Consider the following 7,500-nt stretch of genomic DNA (forward strand, 5'->3'; position numbering starts at 1 on the left):
TTCATGCGTGACAACGCGTCAAACAAAGATATTACATCTTCATTACAGTCGGTAGTCTTATACACATCTCGCACTTTTATAACAGTTTCCACGAAACACTCATTACGGATAGAACTCTCACATCACAGTGTCTGTACGATAGCATACTACGCCAAACCGAATGAAGACCAAGTACAAATATAACATCCAAAATTTGCACAGAACTATCACAAGGCAAAAAACGAATTCCATATGAAGTAAGAGGTAAATCTTTTTTTAAAGTTCTCTGTAAAATGTCCCAAAAGAAAATAGCGTTCTTACAATCAATAAACACATGTTCAATGGCCTCAGGTTTGTTACACAGGAGACAGCTGCTTCCCCATGGTACATACATCCTTCTCTCTTCAAGCCACGTTTTTACTGGCAAGGTTCCCGTATGAAGTTTAAAAAAGAAGGTTTTCACATTGGGTGGTATACACATGTTTTTCACTCGCTTTAGTACGTCATGACCATATGATTTTTCATACCTTGAACGGTACAGGGGCACAGGAAAAACATTCTGTATTAGGTCTTTCATAAGGCGCTTTCTTTTCACATTAGTTAGGTAATCTATCGAAAACCTCGCCCTTAGGAAACGATATGAGAACACAACTTCGCGCAAGAACGGTGACAAGGTGTGTCGTTCTCGCCTGTCTGAAGATACAAAGAAGTCAGGCATGCGGTGTAACAGCGTTGTTTGAAATAAAGAACGTAAAAAAGAGTCTCTCTGGTCTCTAATGAGCAGGAAACGTGATATTACTTGGTTAAGAAACAGATGGCACAGAGACAGCCCTCCTTGCTTAACTCGCCGAAACAAGTTCGTTCTAGATGTTCTCTCCCACGTAGAGCTCCATATGAACGTGGCGAATATCCTGTGGACTTTGTGAATGGTTTTACGCTTACAACTAAGTACTTGCAAAAGGTACATAATTTTAGCAGCCAGAAATACGTTGCATACAGCCGACCGAGAGAAAATTGATAAGCCACGACCGCCCCATCCTTCGGCGGTCGCGCGCAGTTCTTCAGCCTTTTCAAGCCAAAATGCTTCACTGTCTTGATACCTGCCCAATGGTACCCCAAGGTAACGACTAGGCGTCGTGAGCCACTGAATATTTCCAAAAGAACTGGGCGTAAGGTCCCAATTACCATGCCATAAACCAATGCTTTTTTCTTTGTTCATTAAACTTCCACTCGTGTCACAAAACCTTTGAGTGATTTTTAATAACGAAGTGACACTCTCTCTATCAACTGCAAAAAAGGCAATATCGTCGGCGTATGCCAAAACACGCACTTCACATGACTGCAACCTGAAACCATTAATCCCTGCATGGTGAATCACTTTCTGACACAATGGTTCCAAAAATAGAGCGAAGAGCAAAGGACTTAAAGGACACCCCTGGCGCACGGAGGAAAGTACTTGTAAGCGCTGTGAGAGTTCTCTATTTACAATTAAATTTGTGGTTGAATTTTTATATGCCAATTTAATACCTTTACATATGATCGCACCAAGACCAACGTACTCAGCTAGCATGAAGAGTATATTGTGTGGAACCATGTCGAAAGCCTTGGCTAGATCAATTTGCAACATAGCTACTTTTAGATGCGCAGCGTCACAATACTCCAAAATGCTCCTGGCAACATGAATATTCGTGAATATGCTCCTACGCTTGATGCCGCAAGTCTGATGTGACCCGACCAACTTGTATATAACTCCTTGCAACCTCCTAGCCAGAACTTTCATAAACACCTTATAATCTACGTTTGTTAGCGTGATTGGCCTGTATCCTGTCAGTTTGCGTAAAACATGTTGCTCTTTCCCTTTAGGAATCAGCACGGTGTGCGCTCGATTAAACGATGGAGGCAAAGCTCCGCGATCTAAAGACTCTGAAAAAACCTCATGCAATGCGGCGGCCATATCCTCCTTGAACGCCTTGTAAAAGGCGGCATTAATGCCATCTGGACCAGGTGATTTGCCCATGCCGAGATCATCGATAGCCTTCTCAATTTCCCCTATACTAATAGACATTTCCAATAAATTTGTGTCCTCAGCATTAAGTGTCGGCATTTCTATCAAGAACTCATCTACAAAACCCGGCTCCTTTGGTTCGCGATAAGCAAACAAGTCCTGATAATAGTTTTCAAAAGCTTTCATAATATATTTATGTTCTTTCAATATTTTACCATTCCATTCTATCTCTAGTATGTCGTGAGCTCGAGCATATGACTTTTCATCTGACAAGGCTCGCTTTGTCGGGGCTTCACCTACGAGGTATCTCTCAGCTCTTGCTCGTATAATTGCGCCTTTATATTTATCTTCTTCAAGACATTCAATTTTGTTTTTGACAACCTGCAGTTGATGTGTGAATAAGCCCGGGTTTTCTGCTTCAATATTCACCAAATCGTTTAGCTCTGCCCGTAGCTCACGTTCCTGTTTTCGAGCTTGGTACTGCATGTAGCAACCACACTCTATTGCATTCATTTTTATCTTTTGCTTAAATAATTCCCATCTTTCCGTGGCACTCCTTTCTGCGTTTTTGAAAAAAATTCTCGATTTCCTTCTTTGTCTTATCTACAAACCCTTCGTGCGTAATTATCTTAGTATTCAGTTTCCATGTTTCCCATACAACCTTCTTTTTGCACTTTCTACCTATCTCAAACAAAACTAAGCAATGATCACTGAAGGAAACAGCATAAACATCATAGTTCTGACATAAAGGTACTATCTCAGAACAAACATATGCTCGATCTAGTCGTGCGTGACTCGAACCTTGAAAATGTGTGAAGTGCTGGCGACTGCCACCCATCGCAAACAGAGCTACGTCATGTAAAAAGTACTTATTAAGGCTGTCTCTAAGCAACCCAACACTTTCATCACCTAATTTAGCAGTATACGTGCAATCTTCTTGGGTCAAAACACAATTGAAGTCACCCAACAGAACCACACATTTCTGACATTCAAAGTACGCTTGCATTTCCCGAAAAAACAAACATCTGTCTCTCGAATTTGTAGGTGCGTATACACAGATAACTCTAAATTTAGTGATCCCGTAACAAAAGTCACACAAAACAAAACGCCCATGTAGGCAACTTTTGACCTCTTCCACTACAATACCAAGAGAGTTCTTGACAAAAATAATACATCCGGCTGATGCTCCCACTGCATAGCTCACACACGCATTGTACCGCAATGAAAATTCTGCTACCAAGCTATCAGTCGCGTCCTCAGTACTAACTTTAGTCTCCTGGACCGCGAGCAAGTCAAGGTCTTTTTCTTGCATCAAGCGTTTCAACTGGTACTGTTTGCGACGCGTTCCTAGACCACGTACATTCAGCGTACCAATGCGTAAAGGCGCAGTCATGTTAGCCATGTTGATGACAAAGATGAAAACTACAATGCTGCGCTTACCGTGTCTTGTATACCGTGCAGTGGGAAAACCGGGGTCTTACGCGTCTAGATCGTGTCCCCGAACCGGCGACGATGACGCCGACCGGGTTTCGAGGGCATATTTTTTACTCTTAGCGCCCGTGACGCGATGCCACAGACGCTCCGGGCGTTTCAGGTTGCGTTCCGTGCTCTCCACTCGGTAACGCTTGCCGCGTCCCGTGGTCGCTTCCGGAGACTTTGTGCCGGCTTCTGGCGTAGCGATCTCGCCACTGGTACCCATATCTTCCTCCATCGATTCTTGAATGTGCTGCTGGCCGCCTGTTGCGGCCAACTCCTCGGATTCTTTCGTTGAGTCTTTGCCATCTTGCGTTGTCGCGTCGGCTGTCTCTTCTCCAGTTGCCTGAACCGCGGCGTCGGGTCCCACGGCGTTGCTGCCAGGGGCCAACTTCTCAGCCTCTTCGGCGTCCATTAGATTATCTTGGGCGTCGTCTGTTGGCAGCACGGTCTTCGTAACTCTGGCATAACTCCTGACGCAATCTTGACTTTCATGACCAAACGCTCGGCATACACCACAGCGGGGAGTCTGGCAGTCTCGTCGTATATGTCCTTGCATGTGACACCTTAGGCAAAGCGGTGCCCGACCCGGGGCCACAAGAAGGACGGTGCCCCCTCCAATCTTAAAAAGGTGCGGCAAGTCTTCTAGCACCACGCCTTCCTTCAGTTTCAGTCGCACCACCCTCGTCATCGATATCGCGTGTTCAAAGCCCGCGACGGTCCAGTTGTCGTTGGAAACCTCCAGAACTTCACCAAACTCACCTAACGCTTGTCGAATGCTCTCATTCGAGACCGCAAAGTCAACCCAGTGGATTTTCACGGTTACATCATGTTGGATAGGGTCGATGATACCACAGAAGCCACCCTTGACTCGGAGTCCACCTGTTTTGAGTAATGCTTCTTTGTCAGCCTTGCTTCGCATCTTCGCCAGCCAGATGTGATTCATCTGGAAGGCTCCAATGCCAATGATCGCCTTGATGAGTCCCACTTCTTCCAACGGGGCCCGAAAGTCTTCCAATCGGTATGGTCTTTTTTCCAAATCCCCGTGCAGAAACACACACTCTTCCATACTGTCACCCGACGGCAATGTAGGCAACAAAAACCGGTAATCCGATGGTGCAGAAGGGAACCTAACACCGCGGCCAGCAGTGGCCGCCGAAGCACCTCGCACGCTACCGATGGCTGGCACTACTTTATAATTCAATATTCAATACATTGGATGAACGACCTTGTAGAGAAGCAATAAAAGTTTTGGCAGTGGTGGGATTCGAACCCACGTCCCCGAAGAGACTGGTGCTTAAATCAGCGCCTTAGACCGCTCGGCCACGCTACCGATGGTTGGTAATATATTATTATGCAATGTTGAATGAACTAGACAAACGATCAGGTAGAGAAGAAATAAAATTTATAGCAGTGGTGGCATTCTAACCCACGCCCCCGAAGAGACTGGTGCCTTAAACCAGCGCCTTAGACCGCTCGGCCACGCTACCGATGGTTGGTAACATATTATAATGCAATGTTCAATGAACTGGGCAAACGATCAGGTAGAGAAGCAATAAAAGTTTTGGCATCGGTGGGATTCGAACCCACGACCCCGAAAAGACTGGTGCCTCAAACCAGCGCCTTAGACCGCTTGGCCAAGCTGCGTTTTTTTCCTTTATTGTACGCTTGGCCACGCTACCGATGGTTGGTAATATATATTATTATAGAATGTTAATTGAACTGAACAAACGATCAGGTAGAGAAGAAATAAAAGTTATAGCAGAGGTGGCATTCGAACCCACGCTCCCGAAGAGACTGGTGCCTTAAACCAGCGCCTTACACCGCTCGGCCACGCTACCGATGGTTGGTAACATATTATAATGCAATGTTCAATGAACTGGACAAACGATCAGGTAGAGAAGCAATAAAATTTTTGGCAGCGTTGGAAATTGAGCCCACGCCTCCGCAGAGACTGGTGCCTTAAACCAGCGCCTTAGACCGTTCGGACACGCTACCGATGGTTGGCACTGTTTTATAATGCAATATTCAATACATTGGATGAACGACCTTGTAGAGAAGCAATAAATGTTTTGGCAGTGGTGGGATTCGAACCCACGCCCCCGAAGAGACTGGTGCCTTAAACCAGCGCCTTAGACCGCTCGGCCACGCTACCGATGGTTGGTAATATATTATTATGCAATGTTAAATGAACTAGACAAACGATCAGGTAGAGAAGCAATAAAATTTCTGGCAGCGTTGGAATTTGAGCCCACGCCCTCGGAGAGACTGGTGCCTTAAACCAGCGCCTTAGACCGCTCGGCCACGCTACCGATAGTTGTCCCTGTTTTATAATGCAATATTCAATACATTGGATGAACGACCTTGTAGAGAAGCAATAAAAGTTATGGCAGCTTTGGGATTTGAGCCCACGCCCCCCAAGAGACTGGTGCCTTTAACCAGCACCTTAGACCGCTCAGCCACGCTACCGATGGCTGGCACTATTTTATAATGCAATATTCAATACATTGGATGAACGACCTTGTAGAGAAGCAATAAAAGTTTTGGCAGCGGTGAGATTCGAACCCAAGCTCCCGAAGAGACTGGTGCCTTAAACCAGCGCCTTAGACCACTCGGCCACGCTACCGATGGTTGGTACAATTGTATAATGCAATCTTGAATAAACGGGATGAACCACCATACAGAGAAGCAATAAAAGTTTTGGCAGCGGTGGGATTCGGACCCATGCCCCTGAAGAGACTGGTGCCTTAAACCAGCGCCTTAGACCGCTCGGCCACGCTACCGATGGTTGGTAATATATTATAATGCAATGTTCAATGAACTGGACAAACCATCAGGTAGATAGCAATAAAAGTTTTGGCAGTGTTGGGATTTGAGCCCACGCCCCCGAAGAGACTGGTGCCTTAAACCAGCACCTTAGACCGCTCGGCCACGCTACCGATGGCTGGCACTATTTTATAATGCAATATTCAATACATTGGATGAACGACCTTGTGGAGAAGCAATAAAAGTTTTGCCAGCGGTGGCATTCGAACCCACGCCCCCGAAGAGACTGGTGCCTGAAACCATCGTCTTAGACCGCTTGGCAAAGCTACCTTTTTTCTTTATTGTATGCATGGCCACGCTACCGATGGTTGGTTATATATTATTATGCAATGTTAAATGAACTGGACAAACGATCTGGTAGAGAAAAAATAAAAGTTTTGGCAGCGGTGGGATTCGAACCCACGCCGCCGAAGAGACTGGTGCCTTAAACCAGCGCCTTAGACCGCTCGGCCACGCTACCGATGGTTGTCCCTGTTTTACATTGCAATATTCAATACATTGGATGAACGACGTTGTAGAGAAGCAATAAAAGTTATGGCAGCGATGGGATTGGAGCCCACGCCCCCGAAGAGACTGGTGCCTTAAACCAGCGCCTTAGACCGCTTGGCCACACTACCGATGGTTGGTAATATATTATAATGCAATGTTCAATGAACTGGACAAACGATCAGGTAGAAATGCAATAAAAGTTTAGGCAGCGGTGGGAATTGCACCCACGCCCTCGAAGAGACTTGTGCCTTAAATCAGCGCCTTAGACCACTCGGCCACGCTACCGATGCTTGGCAATATATTATAATGCAATGTTCAATGAACTGGACAAACGATCAGGTAGAGAAGCAATAAAAGTTACGGCAGCGTTGGGATTTGAGCCCACGCCCCCGAAGAGACTGGTGCCTTAAACCAGCACCTTAGACCGCTCGGCCACGCTACCCATGGTTTGCACTATTTTACAATGCAATATTCAATACATTGGATGAACGACCTTGTAGAGAAGCAATAAAAGTTTTGGCAGCGGCGGGATTCGAACCCACGCCACCGAAAACGCTGGCGCCTCAAACCAGCGCCTTAGACCGCTTGGCCAAGCTACGTTTTTTTTCTTTATTGTACGCTTGGCCACGCTACCGATGGTTGGTAATATATATTATTATGCAATGTTAATTGAACTGGACAAAAGATCAGGTAGAGAAGAAATAAAAGTTATAGCAGAGGTGGCATTC

General features: G+C 45.8%; 3 non-coding genes across 3 annotated transcripts; all 3 read right to left on the reverse strand.

Annotated features, from left to right (window-relative positions):
• Positions 1 to 5,530: 5,530 nt before the first annotated feature.
• Positions 5,531 to 5,612, reverse strand: TRNAL-AAG (transfer RNA leucine (anticodon AAG)). Its single transcript has one exon. It is a non-coding gene; the product is annotated as a tRNA-Leu (tRNA).
• Positions 5,613 to 6,158: 546 nt separating this feature from the next.
• TRNAL-AAG (transfer RNA leucine (anticodon AAG)) lies at positions 6,159 to 6,240 on the reverse strand. Its single transcript has one exon. It is a non-coding gene; the product is annotated as a tRNA-Leu (tRNA).
• Positions 6,241 to 6,661: 421 nt separating this feature from the next.
• On the reverse strand, positions 6,662 to 6,743 carry TRNAL-AAG (transfer RNA leucine (anticodon AAG)). The gene has a single exon. It is a non-coding gene; the product is annotated as a tRNA-Leu (tRNA).
• Positions 6,744 to 7,500: the final 757 nt, after the last annotated feature.

This window comes from Rhipicephalus microplus, chromosome 3 (assembly GCF_043290135.1).
Source record: "Rhipicephalus microplus isolate Deutch F79 chromosome 3, USDA_Rmic, whole genome shotgun sequence".
NCBI lineage: Eukaryota > Metazoa > Arthropoda > Arachnida > Ixodida > Ixodidae > Rhipicephalus > Rhipicephalus microplus.